This window comes from Ambystoma mexicanum, chromosome 7q, assembly GCF_040938575.1.
Source record: "Ambystoma mexicanum isolate Mex_15411 chromosome 7q, UKY_AmexF1_1, whole genome shotgun sequence".
NCBI lineage: Eukaryota > Metazoa > Chordata > Amphibia > Caudata > Ambystomatidae > Ambystoma > Ambystoma mexicanum.
The window spans coordinates 307801918-307818063 of NC_090941.1; the positions used below are offsets into that span (position 1 = coordinate 307801918).

General features: G+C 45.1%; 1 pseudogene; it reads left to right on the forward strand.

Moving 5' to 3' along the window:
- The first annotated feature begins 6702 nt into the window (after positions 1-6702).
- On the forward strand, positions 6703-15814 carry LOC138528041 (eukaryotic translation initiation factor 3 subunit E-B-like; annotated as a pseudogene).
- Positions 15815-16146: the final 332 nt, after the last annotated feature.

A 16146-nucleotide genomic window follows, 5' to 3' on the forward strand; every position in this document is an offset into this window, starting at 1 on the left:
CAACCCTGACATCTCACTCCTCCAATATGCGAATGACAACCTATTATATCTATACTTCAGTGATACCAGTGACATCTCATGTCTCTGGAATTGCCTCACCTCCGATGAAGCCTGGGTGACATCGACCTACCTGAGAATCAATCCAACATAAACAAAATTTGTCCTAAGGGGTCACCCATCTAAGCAAGATACCATTCACGTGTAAACAATGTGAAACTTCAAAATTTCACAACTCTCATTGACTTGACTGACAAATTACTGGATTCACTATAGACAGCTCACCCGCCTTCCAACAACAAATCATCAAAAAAGCACCAAACCCCCTTGTGCCAGTTACATCTTCTCAGCAAGATAATGCCCTTCCTCTCACATGAGGACTTCAGAACCACAGTTCAGGCCCTGGTAATCTCCCGCATTAATGGGGAAATGCCCCCTCTTCGATGTTCTGGCAATGCACCTGGCCTCACTTAGGGCTGCTAAACTTCATGGGACAAGATTCATAATGGTAAATATTAAATACGACAACATTTCTCCCATACTAAGGTAGCTGCTCTGTCTTTCCATCCCAGCCAGAATACTCTTTAAGACTGCATTATATATAATGCAACTACTGCGTGCATACCTGTCTAGCTAAAAACTCTCTAGCTCACGTGCGTCACACTTCTTTAGGATACAGGTCATCACTAGGCTCATGATGAAACTCATATGCAAGGAAAAAACAGGACGCAGACCTTCTCGAGATACGGCAATACATGATGGAGCACCATTACAATTAATTCCATCATCAACGCTTTTGCATTTCAAGAAGGAACTGAAGACCTTACTCTTCATTCAATATATAGTTGCCACCTAGGCTCTTTGTGTTCCTGAACCACATCCCACACTCATTGGCAGAACATCCCAGGACCTATATTTTATGCTCCAGCTTATTCATACATCACTCTCAACCACATGTACAGTGCTCTGTTGCTTCCCAGCTAGATTCATAATTTGTAAAACCCAAATGTAAATACAAATACAAATACAGGTTCATGCCTGTTTATGAGTGATAAATCAATGCAGATCATAATTGTGGCCCTGCCATTTGCAACTAGATACAGACCACAAGCCTTTAGTTAACATTTTGTTAGAAGGAGGTATAATGGAGTTATCTTTATGACTAGAACTGATTGTATCCAGGATGGATTAGTTCAACTTTATCAACAAACACATTCTGGGAAGAAAGGCTGTTTATTATGACCTCTTCTGCTGGTGAGTGAGACTCAGAAGAAGACATATGCGTATTCAATGGTCAGAGAGTTTTAGAGGGCGTGACAATGGATAAACACAACTTGGATGGATGAGAGTATTGGAGATAGTTAAAAATCTTGAGTGTGTATTGCATTATGTGGAAAATGGGTGATCCGTGAACAAGCTTTAGCCCATTGAAAACCATTCATGAAGATAGCGACAGAACTGTCCTTGGATCACTCAGTGTCAGGGGTGAGTTTGTTTGCCTCACTCAGAACATCTGGATTGCACCTTGTCTAAACGCAAAACAAAGGGAACAATATTTGCAGTGCATTGGTATGCTTGTCAACGGATAAACTACTGTAAACCCATACAGTTTTATTAATAAACATTGAGATCCGAGGGTAACACTAGATTTCATTGGGCCATTTAGAATTTTAGAAGCTAAATTTGCAGTGTGTGTATGTACGGACAGATTATCTGTACAAATTAATCATAGTGGGTTTCATGGTTTTTTCAACCGGAAGTACAGTACGCCAGTTTTAAAGCTGTTTGTGAGAGATGGGTTTCCAAGAATTCTAATGAGTGTTAATGGTGTCAAGTTGGTGTCCGATGACCTGCAAGAATTCTTAAAGGAATGCTGAATGGAAACCATATGATTGGCTTTTATGCATACCTTTCATCACCCATAATCAAATGGCCAAGTGGAGAGATGCAACATGGTACTCAAGCACAGCATTCAGTGGTTAGTACCTGGGAATGTGAGCGTGTTAGAAGCAGTGCAAGAGAAAATATCAACACATTCCCTTACCTAACATATAAACAGTGGCGTTACAACTTGCAATATAATGAGAGGAAGGAAGGTAAACATAAAGATGAACCTAGATTACTTGGCGAATATACACTGTGCTAAAGAAGAACGGACATCACAACACAGCTCACAATAGTTAAAGGGGTCTAGAGAGTGGTGAAATAGGCTGAAGCCAAAGATAAGGCTGAGTATAACAAGAGAAAGTGTATGCACAACTCACACTTTATGATTGGAGATACTGTTAGAAATACAAAACAGCCATGCGTTGAAAGGCAGGCCAAATTGTAGTCGACCAGATGTAATGTCCTACCTGGTATCCTGGCTTCCAGGGATGTTATGGACCATATCGGGACTATCTGGAGGTTTTCTGCACCCTTCCTCCCTGACTGGTTCCTCCTCAGGTAAATAGAATTACAGCTTCAGGAGTACCCAATGGTGGTTGAGGTTTTTTTTCTCGTCTTTTGGGTATGGTGTCGGTGTCTCTCGTCTTGGGAAAGGTATTTTCTCTGTGTCTCTCCCTGCAAGCAAGGAACACCTTAGCATGATGTGTTCCTCCCCGAACTGCCTTTCTCAATCCACATCCAACCTCACTTCCCCTATCCCCAAGTGCACCTGTAGTAGAGCTAGAGAGGATCAGACAAGCAACACCCTACACCACAAGTCTTGGCCAACAATGACATGTGATTCCCCTCAATGTCTGCAAGTTAACTTCACTCCACAGAATGTACATGATGGTGGTTGAGAGTGACCCCAATTTGCCTCTTTTCAGAATCATGTACCTTTGAAAAATGTCTTTTGCCTTGTATTAGCCTTCACAATAGTAAATGCTTTTATCTCTTCTCAACACGTCCCTATGGCGTGTCTACGAAGCCTAGATGCGACGCATGATTCCTCAATTCCGGTGGTGGTCAGGTAAGTATGTAAAAAGTGTAGTGTAATGCCAGGCCGCAATTGTGCACTATAACTAAACTTTCTCCTCTCTTGTGTTTCCTTCTGTTAATATCTGGCAGTTTGTGATGGGCCGAGAACCCCGTCCGGAAACAACCAAGGACGTGACAGGGACTACACCTGTGAAGACAAATTGATAAGTAGCTCTATCATCCAAAGCATATCAACTGAATACAGGAGTCTGTTGACTCTGATCAAGTATGTCTTCTCTTTGTGCCAGGAACAGAGAACTTGGGTGTGTCCAGGAAGAAATCCTGGAACGACTGGCACTGCGTGCTAATGGGCATGGCCCATGGGCTTCCATAGCTTTCTCTCTGAGGTTTTGTGGGAGTGCTGGATTTTACAAGATTTGTTCAGGATCTCTTGGTGTCCTGTGGTATGGCTCACTCTGGTCTTCCCCAATTCCGGACCTACCTGACCCTGTATAGGGAAGATCTGGTGTTGGCATCTAAGCCATGCACCCCTTCTTTCTGCCCATGTATGTGGTTTTTCCTGTGGGCCTTATCGCAGTGAGGGAAATGGCTTGAGCCTTGCAGACACTCATAACAAAGAAAGGATTGTAGACAATGATGCACTTTATTTGATACAGCGTTTTGGTTGGGGGATATGGAGTGCATATGAAGGTAAAGGATTATGTCCCTGAGTATGAAAAAGAAGCCAATGGGGATTATGATCTGAGATGTAATTGTAGTGTGATTGATAGCTAAGGAAGGCTCCAGGTGTTCATGGAAATTTCAGGGAAACCTTCAGAGATTGGGTCAAAAAACCTTGCACATTCCTTCATGGAGGGATTGTTGCAGAACCATTCATGTTTTCCAGAATCCAGGCAAAATCATCCTCCCTTGAAACACATTCTTTACTGAGTTGAACAACTTGAGTCCAGGTTGCCGAGGGAAAGGGCAGAACTTACAAAGTGTTGCAGGGTGAAAGTGAGCATGCCACCTTAAAGTGAGGGGCCACCTTAAGACGAGGAAGAAGGACTTGGCACGAGGGACAGGGGAGAAAGAGGAGGGGCTACTAGAGCCCGGGACAGAAGCTTGTAGAGGGCAACAAAGGAGGTTGTTCCACAAGCTGGCTCCCGCATGTATTTGTATGCTATGGCCCCCTCGGGGCCCGCAGGTGCAGGGGTGCATGCTGACACCCTCCCATGGTCCAGTTGAGGACTAAAACAACTGGCTACGAAGTCATTCAAAACCTACGTTGTGTGGCTGATGGAACTACATCGATGGTACGGGGTACAGTCGATGACAGAGGGGGCACAGTGAGCCCAACAATACGGGTGCACAGAGCCCAGCAGTGTGACAGGCGAGGAGCGTCCAGCAGAGCGGAGCAGATAGAAGAGCAACACAGTAGACCAGGACTACCCTCCAGCGTGATGGGTGAGAGGCGCCCCGCAGGAGGAGAGGTGGATGTGAGGAGCCCAGAAGCCCGTACCGCAACCCAGGAGCGGCCCACGAAGAGTGCCCAGCTGTGCAGGCCACAAAGAACGTAAGGTTCAGGTGATGTCCCAGCGAAGAGTCGATTGCAAGAGGAGCCCAGGGGACAGGAGAAAGTAGTGAGCCCAACTTCGCAAGCTGTAGAGGAGGTGAGGAGCGCTTCCCGCAGCAGCAGGCCACAGCGCAGAAGCGGCACAGAGAAAGTGGTGCCGACAGGGACAAGAGCCCAGCAGCACGGCACCGGACGGTATAACCGACGTGGTGAGCCCACACTGAAGACCTGATGCGCAACGCGTGAAGACCCCTCAGACGATGTGAGGATAGTAGCAGAGGGAAGGACACACAGTGCCATCTGAGGCGGAACACACGACGCACTGGCCAGTGTGCCCGCCATGAAGAGAACGGGCCCCGTGGGCGAATAGATACACGTGCCTATAGGGGACCCAGCACCGCATGTGTGACATCACTGGCACTTGCATGAGAACCGGAACTGCATGAGATGCAGCGCTGATTCATGGAGATGCCAGCATTCCAGGGTGAGACAGCCAAGCTTGGCAGAGCGCAGCGCGAGACCCAACACCGTGGGCGAGATCGACCCACAGGAGAGAGGCCACGGTATTGTAGGGAGGAAGGAGAGGGATTGCAGGAGAGTCCACTGCACACATGTGACCCAGCGACCAGCGTTACGAGGGAGAGACAACACTGCACGCGAACGACTGCACTTCACGATGCCCAGTACCAAAGACAGCACATTCTGTTTGAGATAGTTCATGTATCTGCACGAAAGAAAGGACTTGATTGCATCCCGGGAGAAACCTTACAAGAGAGAGTACACGCTGGAGGAGACAGATCCCAGAACTGCACTATAGTCTTACACCACAGGAATGTGAAAGCACAGCTTGGCGGCGGCGATGCATGAAGAAGCAGCACTGTATTGAGGAGGGACGCACTGCATTAACCCAATCACTGCATGAGACAAACACTACTGCCTCCGAGAGAAACAGCACTGCACGAGAGACGCCCAAACGTCATGAGGATTAACACTATATGACTGAGACACATCACGGAAGAAGAGAAGCCCACACTGCGAGTGAGGCAGCACCATCTGAGGGAGGCAGCGCATCAGTGGACACCATTCTTTTAGGTGACGGCACTGAAGGAGGCACCCAAACAGGAGAGAGGAGGCACTGCACCGTGCAAGCTAAGACAGTGCGAGAGGCAGAGGAGCCCGGAGGAAAACAGGTGCAGAAAGAGAAGCACCACAGACAACAAAATCACGTGGTGCCGGCACGTGCCACAGCCCAGAACCAAGGGGCTCCAAAGGAGAGAACACACAGTCAAAACTGGCAGCCTGAAAGCGTGGCGCTGACACAGGCCACAGACCAGCGGACTACGGATACACATGGCAGCCCATGCAAACCAACAGCAACAGTGACAAGAACAGGCTCGCAACAGAGACTACTAGAGACTGCTCATCTGAGTGCCACCAGTAACGCGGGAACGACTGAGGAGCTGGCAATGGGAAAAGGTGGTCTGGTGACGCCACGCACTGAGCACCCAAGGATCATCAAGAGATCTTATGAAGAACTAAGAACCCCTTGGATGGATACTGCTTAGGAGCTAATCCTCTCAGCAGTCTAGCAGCTAGCCCAGTGAAACACAGCATAGTGGGTCAAGCATGAACGCTTTACAACAGTGTTGTTGCAGAGGAGCCAACACAGGAACGACACAAGGACGATTGCCACGTAAAACTCATGGTGCACCCAGCATGTAGAAGACCACCGATGGCATAAGGAGCAGGACATAAAATTGCCTGCTGCAAACAAGGAGTATGGCGCCAGAGGGCCACTAAGGGAGATAAGAAGCAAGGAGGAGACCGGATTGACAGCGGGACCGGAGAACGACAGGATAGCAGTACCGCGAAGAGCAGGTGATGGGGGAAGTTCTTGATGACCCAGAGGCAATGGCAAATGAGATGACCCCAAGAGAAGATTGCCCAAGAGGGGGGGGCAAGGAAAGGTGGGAGGAAGAGGAGGCACTCCACCCACAGCGAAAAGGGGGCACTCCGCCCAACAGCAAGAAATGAGAGGAAGGCAATCCGCCCACACAGGCGGCAGCCCGCCGCACGAGTAGCAGGAAGGCTCAAGAGGCCCAGAGTAGATGGGAGCCCAGAAAGGAGGGCAGTAGGAATAGGAGCCCAGAAAGGATGGCAGCAGAAAAAGGAGCCCAGAAAAGAGGGCAGCAGAAAATGGAGCCCAGAAAGGAGGGCAGCAGAAAATGGAGCTCAGAAAAGAGGAGAGCAGAAAATGGAGCCCAGAAAAGCAGGCAGCAGAACTAGATGCCCAGAAAGAAGGACAGCAGAAAAAGAGGCCCAGAAAGGAGGGCAGCAAGAAAAGGAGGACCACAGGAAAGGAAGCCCAGATAGAAGGACCACAGGACAGAACAGTAAGGAGAAGGACACCCACAACAAAAGGAAGCCCAAAGGGGAGCCACCGGAAAGAACAAGACTGCACGCTGAATGTCACGAAGGGTCACTCAAACATGTGACTACTGCACAGTAATCACATCAGCAGTAGACAAAGGAGTATCCTGCAAGGAGAGAATGGCATTAGCAATGAACACTGCAGGACAACGATGGAAACGGAGCGATCTGAAAGAATGGAGAGACTGAAGGAGGAGGACACAGGAGCAACGGCTAACAAGAGCAAGGCCCACGCAGCAGCGACCGTCAAGATCGCAACACAAGCCACCGACCCCACAAAGATGTTAAGCAGGGGGGAGGTGTTGCAGGGTGAAAGTGAGCATGCCACCTTAAAGTGAGGGGCCACCTTAAGGCGAGGAGGAAGGACTTGGCATGAGGGACAGGGGAGGAAGAGGAGGGGCTACTAGAGCCTGGGACAGAAGCATGTAGAGGGCAATAAAGGAAGGTTGTTCCACAAGCTTGCTCCTGCATGTATTTGTATGCTATGGCACCCTCGGACCCGCAGGTGCAGGGGTGCATGCTGACACCCTCCCATGGTCCAGTTGAGGACTACAACACAAAGGGCACATTTTATAGACCAGGCGTTTGTCCCCCTGCTGCCTTCCTGGTATTTGACCGGAGGTAATGATGCTCATCAATTACATTCTCTATTGATGTGATGATAACTGAAGCAGGTTGTTTGAGACATCGGAAAGTAACAAAGGTCATCTCTCTATCATGGCTAGAAAGGAAACACAATCCACTCACTTTCAGCCAACAAGAGCCACAAATCTCACAATCGGGTGGGTGCTGTGTACGCTAAGAAGGCACCAGCTTTGATATTAGAATTTGATACTTCATTCAAACAAATGAGTAATTAACATTTGTGGTAGACCAGCTGAATACATGACACTTGATATGATTCAATAGACTATATTCTTTACAGAATTGGTCCTGAGATAAACACCTGTTGGCTGTATAGCTTTCTCTACAATGAAAAAGAGTGGTCTAGTCTCTGAAAAAACGGAGCTCGATGTGCAAGAGATAACCATCATTCATTAGTTTATTCCAGCTGGTAGGGTTATTAGTCTCCATCCGGTTCTCTGTCTTATCTAACAGTCTTGTTTGACACTTTAAATACAGTCTTGGGGATACAAAGGCAATTGCACACTTCTTAACACTCTAAACGTAGTGTCAGGAATATAGTGCCTAGTTCACTTCTTGCTACTCGTAATACGCTCTCATTGCACAATTTTCCAGCTCACAATGTATAATACCTAGCAATGTAGTGCTCTGCTCATATGCTTACATAAGGTTCCACGGATATAGTGCCAAGCTCAATTTATTGTCACCTTAAGCACAATACAGATACAATACTAGACCAACTCTCCTATCAACATATAGTGCCCAGCTCACTCTTCCAGCTAATGTCAGATACTATCATCATCTGGTTGGATGCTCTCATGCCAACATTTTGGTTTTCAAGACCTCTGGCTCTTTTCAGGTGTTTTAGGCCTCTTGTTCTCTCAAAGTACATTTGCAAAGTACTCCTGTTCAGGGTTTTAAATTGTTGGGAGCTGTTTAGCTCCTGCTTCAACCCTAGGAGAGCCTGGTTAGCTTCAATCAAACAGTTCCCACAAGCTACCTTTGACTCCATTCCATTGGGCAACTGTTGAGTTACAAACATAGGTATGTTACATTATTAGTAACTTTGAATGCTTGGAAATGTTGGAAATGTAAATAAAGAAGAATTAGGACACATCTAGGAAACATTTAATGTTAAAGTGGGCATCTCACGTGGACGTTAGATTTGCAGTGTGCAGTGTACTCGCTCCTGCCTACAGGGTGATGCCCGGCACCCAGGAGCTGGTTTTATCTCCTGCTCATCGAATCTTAGTTTCTGACTCCGCTGTTTACAGGGAAGCACGCTGCCATGCAATGCCTTCTGCTACGCAATTCAGGAAACTGTTTTGGTGATTCATCACAGCAAAGCCCACTGGAAAATGTTAATTTAAGATGGCAGCCCCCAGCGAAGAGTGTATCCCATGTTTAACACCAACTCTGCATATTCTCAGGACTGCACTGATGCAATGTTTTACAAAGTAGAAATACGCGAATACAGCCCTAGATATGCTTCCTTTTCAAAATGTTGTCAGAGATTAAACAAACTTTAGAACAAATAGATAACATCAACCGAAATCAATATCAATTCTATCCTAACCGTCAATAGCAAAATAGCAGTTCCTGCTAATATGGTACCCCAAAAAGACCTTGCTCTGCCTTGCAAGCCCGTGGCATACTTTGTGGATCTCTCTTCACTCTATGTGCGGTCAATAGGCAAGTACAATACAAGTTGTTGATGTGCTGCTTCTGAACTCCAGAGGCAAGGAGTAGGTGGTTCTCCCAAATCTTTTCGTGGACAAGAGATCAAAGTTGTGAAGTGAAGCTGGAATAGAAATCCTCCACTAAGACCATATCTACTGCTTAAAGATACCTTCCTGCTATATACCGATGACTAGCCTTCTTCTCATATGGCTCCACTACATTCCTTGGGGGCACTTTCCTGCTCACAGATCTCATCACTTATAAGCAGATCACAGTGCAGATATTATGTTTATAATTAAAGGTTAAGGTAGTTACTGACAATCTCATCATGCCAACACCATACTTGGGACCACAACACAACAAGCTACGTCTTAGATCTTCGACCTCTATCCTTCTGCCATCACGTATTTGTTGACCATCATGTGACTTTGAAAAGGGACATTTTGAAATTGATTATTGTAAGCATTACAATGTTGAAGCTGGGTACCCACAAGGCAGGGCAAAGGGGGCAGCTGAAAACTGGCAGCAGAGGAACACACAAGCCAAAGGAAGGAAATGGGGGACTGAATGCTGTGGGAAAAGGCCGGAAATGGGCAGAAAGAGCTGAATCAGCGAACAGAGTGGAAGACCCCAGGAACTCTGAGAAGGGAAAGAGAGCTGAATGGCCACAGGATATATGTCCAGGCCAGGAGATCCCTAAAGTTGGAGAAGACCCAGAGAGCTGAGTGACCACAAAACTCTAAGGCAGCCAAAGGAGCTGGGTGGCCCAACAGAAACGAATGACCGAAGACCATGAGAGTTGAGCTGCTCAAGACCCCTGCGAGCATAACGAGAGCTGAGCAGGCCAAGAGAGCTGAGCAGCCGTAAACCTCTATGACTGCCCAGAGAGCTAAGAAGTTCAAAATAGCTGAGAGACCCAACAGAAAGATGGGCCCAAGAAAGCTGAAAGACCAGGAGAGCAACTAGTGACCAATGTGAAAGAATAGTCCAAAGGCTGAGCGAGCTGAGAGACTTAATAAGCTGAGATGGGATGAAGAGAAATTGAGGTACGCTGAGACCCCCTGCCATGTTCAAGGTTGTGACTCAAGCAGAGGGTGAACATATCTGTCCTTGGCCTGCAGATTAAGCAGTGTGCCATATCTGTAATTGCATATTGGGCAAACCAGTATTACACTTTTGCACAGTTTAGCAACTATCAATGCTTCAAACATACACCTGGGAAGAAGAGATATTATGAGATAAGTCAATGGCATATGCTGGTAAATAGTAGCAAGGGTGCCAACCCATTTAACATAGAGAGATTATTTAGGGAAAGATACGCTACATTGTGGGTAACAGAAGTACCAACGCATGTCATAGAAATTATGCAAGATAGGAATGGATGCTGAGATGCTGGATGCTGAGGTCTGCATTATGGTAAACAGAGAAGCACCAAACTGTCTAATAGATCTTGGTTGAAAGACAGGCATCATGTTAAAACCTGGTGAACTGACTACAAGTACCAATACATCCAAAAGACAGCAGAATACCCAACATACCCTTGGTGTTAGCCCCTTAAGTGCTAGGCTGTTAAGCACGTCTATGCACTTAGGAACTATTGCCGCCAGCGCTGCATTCTAGAAAATGGACGAGTATAAGGCATTCAACGGATGCCTCTTTATTCTGGGAATGCAAGTGTACGAAAAGGAACCAGTGAAATTAAGAGAAGGTGTAAAGGCAGACACTGCCGTGTATGTTGGGTGTGAAAGGAAATATCAGAGCACATTACAGAGTGAGCTATAAATCTTCTTCCTAACACTTGTTTAGTAATTAATAACATGTTTGAGTTTTCTGGCAAGTTCTTTAGGGCACTTCATCTCACAAGGGACCTGCAGATGCTGAAGACACCTTTTACCTCAGCATATGCAAGAAGCTTAATACTAATGAGTTGAATGCTTGAATGACCTCATATATATCCGAGTTATCCAAAAATGGGCAACACAATGAATGTGAATAGTTGGAAATATTTTTTAACTTTCGAGTGCTGCAGTTTGCTTTTGCAGAATAGTGGTAAAGACGAAAGATTGTCTACTCTATTTACTCTACTATGAACACCTACGTTTAGTAGACACATTTTCACGGAAAGAGGGGGCGGGGGAGGGGAGAAAGGGCTGCCTTCCTGATCATTAGTTTCCTAATATACCTGAGGATCTGTGACTGGGTGACAGGGTCGAAATGGGCCATCAAATTGTCTCCGGCATCAATAAAAGGTGTCCTACAGATGCAAATGGCTATTCATGTTAAAGAATATTTATTCAGCAACACTTGTCAAAACTATTAGCCTCATAATGAAGAAACTCATCAAACTGTCCCACATTGGACAAAAAAGTGGCCTACTTTGATCAAAAAGACTGGCCCACCCCAGCATTTTGCATTTTTGGTTCGGCCATAGGCCTATTGCCCTATAGGCCAGTCCGAGCCTGCTGGGTGACCATACAGTAACTGCTGTCACGGACCTTTCAAATCTCGGAGACACACAAGGTTTCCTTTGCCCCACTATGATACCATTTCCCCACTCTTTCTTTCTCCTATTTTAAATGAACGCAACAGTAATTTAACAGCTTGAGTCTCCTCACCTCATGGTCTGGCGCTGGAGGCAAATCGCAGGGCCAATGAGGGAATGTTTAAACATTTCTCAACATGTCGATGTATCTACCGTCCTGCAGTCTTGCCATTGAAAACAATTCCCAAAGGGTTGCCAAGCACAACTAGGCACAATACTGGAGGAAAGGCAGTAGCTACAGTGGTGTAGAATTCTAAAAACAATCCCTCTGTGGGTGTGTTTTTTCATTCTACTGGTAGATGCATAGTTCACAACATCTTGGTAGGTATTAACTAATAAACCATGCATGATAAAGGCAGTACACGGAAAAGAGGCACAGTGTATACATGGAAAGACAAACATCAAGAGCACCTAGATATCAGTCATAGACTAATCCACAGTTGAACCCATTCCGGGGCCTTCTTGTACAGCCTCGAACACCACGTTAAGAAAACATATTTGGCATATTGTCTACATATGGCACGGAGCCAGAGGGCAAAGCCAGACCAGAGCACCGGCAGTGGAAGTCAGATGATCAATATGAACATGAGCATGGGTAGCTAGGAAGCCAGGACTAAGAGATGTAAGGTAGTCCCGGGAGGATAGCTCAGCTGCAATGTGCTTGCCTTGGAAGCAAGATGACACGGAGTAACACAAGTTCGATCCCCAGGTCCGCGCTTAGAAACCTCTGGGTATTAAGCGCGTTATAAATAACCTATCATATCATATCATAAAGCTCAGCAAAAAGGAGGAGGCCAAGCAAAAGATCCAGCTGGTACGAGAGGGGAATCTGAAAGATGGGAAAAACCACAATGCAAAGGGAAGATACTACTTTCAAAATTATAGGCTGAGAGCAAAAGAGGCATGTAAGATTATGTCATGCCACAGGGGGCCTAAATTCCTACAATCAATCCTTTGAAGTATGCATGTCACAGTAGCCCATGTTCTTTGCGGACCTGTATGTATATGTGTATGTCCAGGCCACAAAGGTTGAACTCACCACTAGCGAGTGACAAATGGTGCACTACGTGAGTGCATGTAGTTGTTTTCAGCAGTGACCGAAAGAAAACAGGTTAAGCACATGCCTTTTGAGGAAGGATGCCACATCTCGCCATGTCACTGAGGACACCACTGGGCACCCCATATTCGAGTGCTGGGCTTTTCTTTTACTTTAATCCATTTTATTTAATTGAAGCACTGCAAGACTGCACCTCCCAGAATGAAATGGATAGAGCAACGAAAACCTAGGACTGGGGCATTGCATCCCCGATGCCCTGGAGTAATACATAGGAGACCCGAACAAAAGGTTACTGGTTTGCATTTTTATTCCCTCAAAAAAAGTGGCCACACTGAGGAAAGTAAAAATATATCCTAATAACACGTCTCAGGTAATTTGGAGATGCACTTCCAGTTCTACCTTTGATGTATACTCTGGGATTTACTGTCGCGGAATTAAAATATGTATAACAGAAATACAAATCCCAGAATGCAACAAAAAACATCACTGGATGAGCAACTTCAGAGAAGCATAGGGCATGGGATCTAACCTCAGGTGCCAGGTTAGGCCATGGTGATTCAGTCTGATGAGGCAAGGAGTGGTAACTACTAGCCTAACACACATACACAATATTGTGCCTTCGCCTCGTGTCGCACAGCAATATTTAGGCTGCTCCCCAGCCCTGGGTCACACTGGGCTATAGGGCAATAGAGCAATGCCTGAAATGAAAGCCCATGATTCTAGGGAGGGCCATGTATCTTTTGAAGGGTGAGCCAGTAGCACAGAGTTTAGAGCATGTGCTTACCACTGGGAAGGTTGAAGGTACACATTCCCTTCTTGGCATGATAATACTCAAAGTGATAGGTTAACCTGTGCTTGGAGATAGTAATTTAAAATCTTTTTTCACTTTATTAAAATATTGCTTTATCTTTATTTCCATTGCAAATGGCTCACAGAGACAGAACAGCAAATGTGTTTATCCCAACCCACATTGCAGGTTCCCAGATGCATCTTCATCCATGACACCTTTGATCCCAATATCATAATGCAAAATGTTATGTTTTCTAAAAATGAGATACTGTGGCTAAAATATTAGAACATGGGCTTTTAAATAACCACCGTTGCCATTCAGTGCCCTTGTTGGCATGAAAATCCTCAAACTGGTAGGTTAAGCTGTTCATTGGGAGTAGAAGGGTGTAACCTTTACTCTTATGAACATATACTTTTATCTTTATCTCAATTCCAAATAGCTCATTGAGAGAGAGACCATCACATTTTCTAATCCCAACCAACCTTGCAGGTTCCCAGATGCATCTCCATCCATCAAACATTTGACGCCCATGTCATCATGTAAAACGCTATGTTCCTTGAATAAAACCCCTGTGGTGCAGAGAGTAGGGTCTGGGATTTCAAATCTCAATATTGCAGGTTCAAGTCCACTTGTTGACATACAAGTAGTCAAAGTCGACCCTTTGTGCTTTGGATGGAAATTGGTGCAATTTTTAATGTTGTATTACTGTTATCAACAATATTGCTTTAGCCTTATTTCTATTACAAATGGCTTACACAACCGGCACTGCTATATCCACGTTTCTTCTTTATCCATTTGACCCCAATGTCATAATGGAAAAAAGCTACGCTTTCCCAATGGAGACCAAGTGGCTCAAAGGTTAGAGCAAGGATCTTGGTTTAGGTTCTCTCACTGGTAAAACATTTTCAAAATGGTAAATTGAATTGTGCAATGAGAGGACATATGTAACCCTTTGAATGTTTAACATTTTTTTCTCTTATTAAAATATTGTTTTGTCCTTATTTCCATTGCATATGGCTCAGAGAGAGACACCAATACATGTGATTCTTCCAACCAAACGTGCTGGATTCAAGGTGCATTTTCACCCATTACACCATTGATCCCAATATCATAATGCAAAACGTTATCGCAGTTACAATAAGACAAAGTGGTTCAGAGGTTACAGCATGGGATCAACAATGGCATGGTTGCAGGTTCATGTTCTCTTAGCATGAAAATGCTCAAATCAGTAGCTTAAACTTTGTGTTGGGAGGAAATAGCTAAGATGTTTCATTTTTAACATGTTTTACTGTTATACAAATATTGGCGTATCTCTGTTTGCATTGTGAAATCCTCAGAGAAAGAGACAAACACATGTGTTTATCCCAACCAACCTTGCAAGTTCCTACATACTTTATCCATTACACCTTTGACCCCCATATCATAATGCAAAAAGATATACAACGTAAAAAGAAATACAGTGGCTCAGAGGTTAGCACATGGGTTAACCATTGGCAAGGTTGGTTCAAGTCCACTTGTGTTTTTCAACCACCTGAAAGACAGAGACAACATCATTGATCTTTTCTTGTAACAGCCCCATTACCTTAATGCAATTCAGATTACCTGCCCATGTATCCTTTGATATTTGACGACTGCAGTAATTACAAACAAAGATGGCAGAAAACATAGGCAAGTCCTTAAATATTTGGTCAAAGTTATTCAGCAGGAGTCTTATAATTACAAATACCCTATTACAGAGTTTGTGGAATTATTGTATGTTCATTTTGACTTTGATGGTGCAGAGAAAAAGCTACGTGAATGTGAATCGGTGTTGGTGAATGACATTTTCTTGGTGTCCTGCCTTGAAGACTTCATTGAAAATGCTCGTCTTTTTATTTTTTAAACATTTTGTCGCATTCATCAGTGCATTAGCCTCAGTATGCTGGCTGATAAATTGCTCATGACACCAGACGATGCTGCGAAGATGGATTTGTCAATTTCATCCGAAATGTAAGGCTGGATGCAAAAATTGATTCAAAACTGGGCCACCTAGTGATGGGTAATAATGCAATCTCTCTGTACCAGCAAGTAATTGAGAAGACCAAAAACCAGTCTTTCCGCAGTCAGATGTTGGCTATGAATATCGAGAAGAAGGCAAGCCAAAACATTAAAGCTGAGGCACCACACTGGGCTGCTAAGTCATCAGGATTTTACAAAGACGTGGAAGAGACTTAAAAATTCACATAATTAACCATCTTGTGCTGTTTTATGAGCAGACACAAATGCAAATCATTGGGCCTCATTACACGGTAGGCGGTCAGGGTTTACCGGTACCGGTATTTTACCGGTACCGGTAAATACTTACCGCCTTACTACGAGGTCCCTTTGTGGGTTGGGGAATTTAACGCCTGCTTTTTGCAGGCGTTAAAAACCAACCCGCAAAGGGACCCAGGTAGCTAATTACGGTACCGCAATTTGCGGTACCGTAATTAGCGCCTTCCCCATTCCCATTATGCCCTATGGGGCAAAAATGGGAATGGGGAAGGGCAATGGTGGAAGGGGGAATT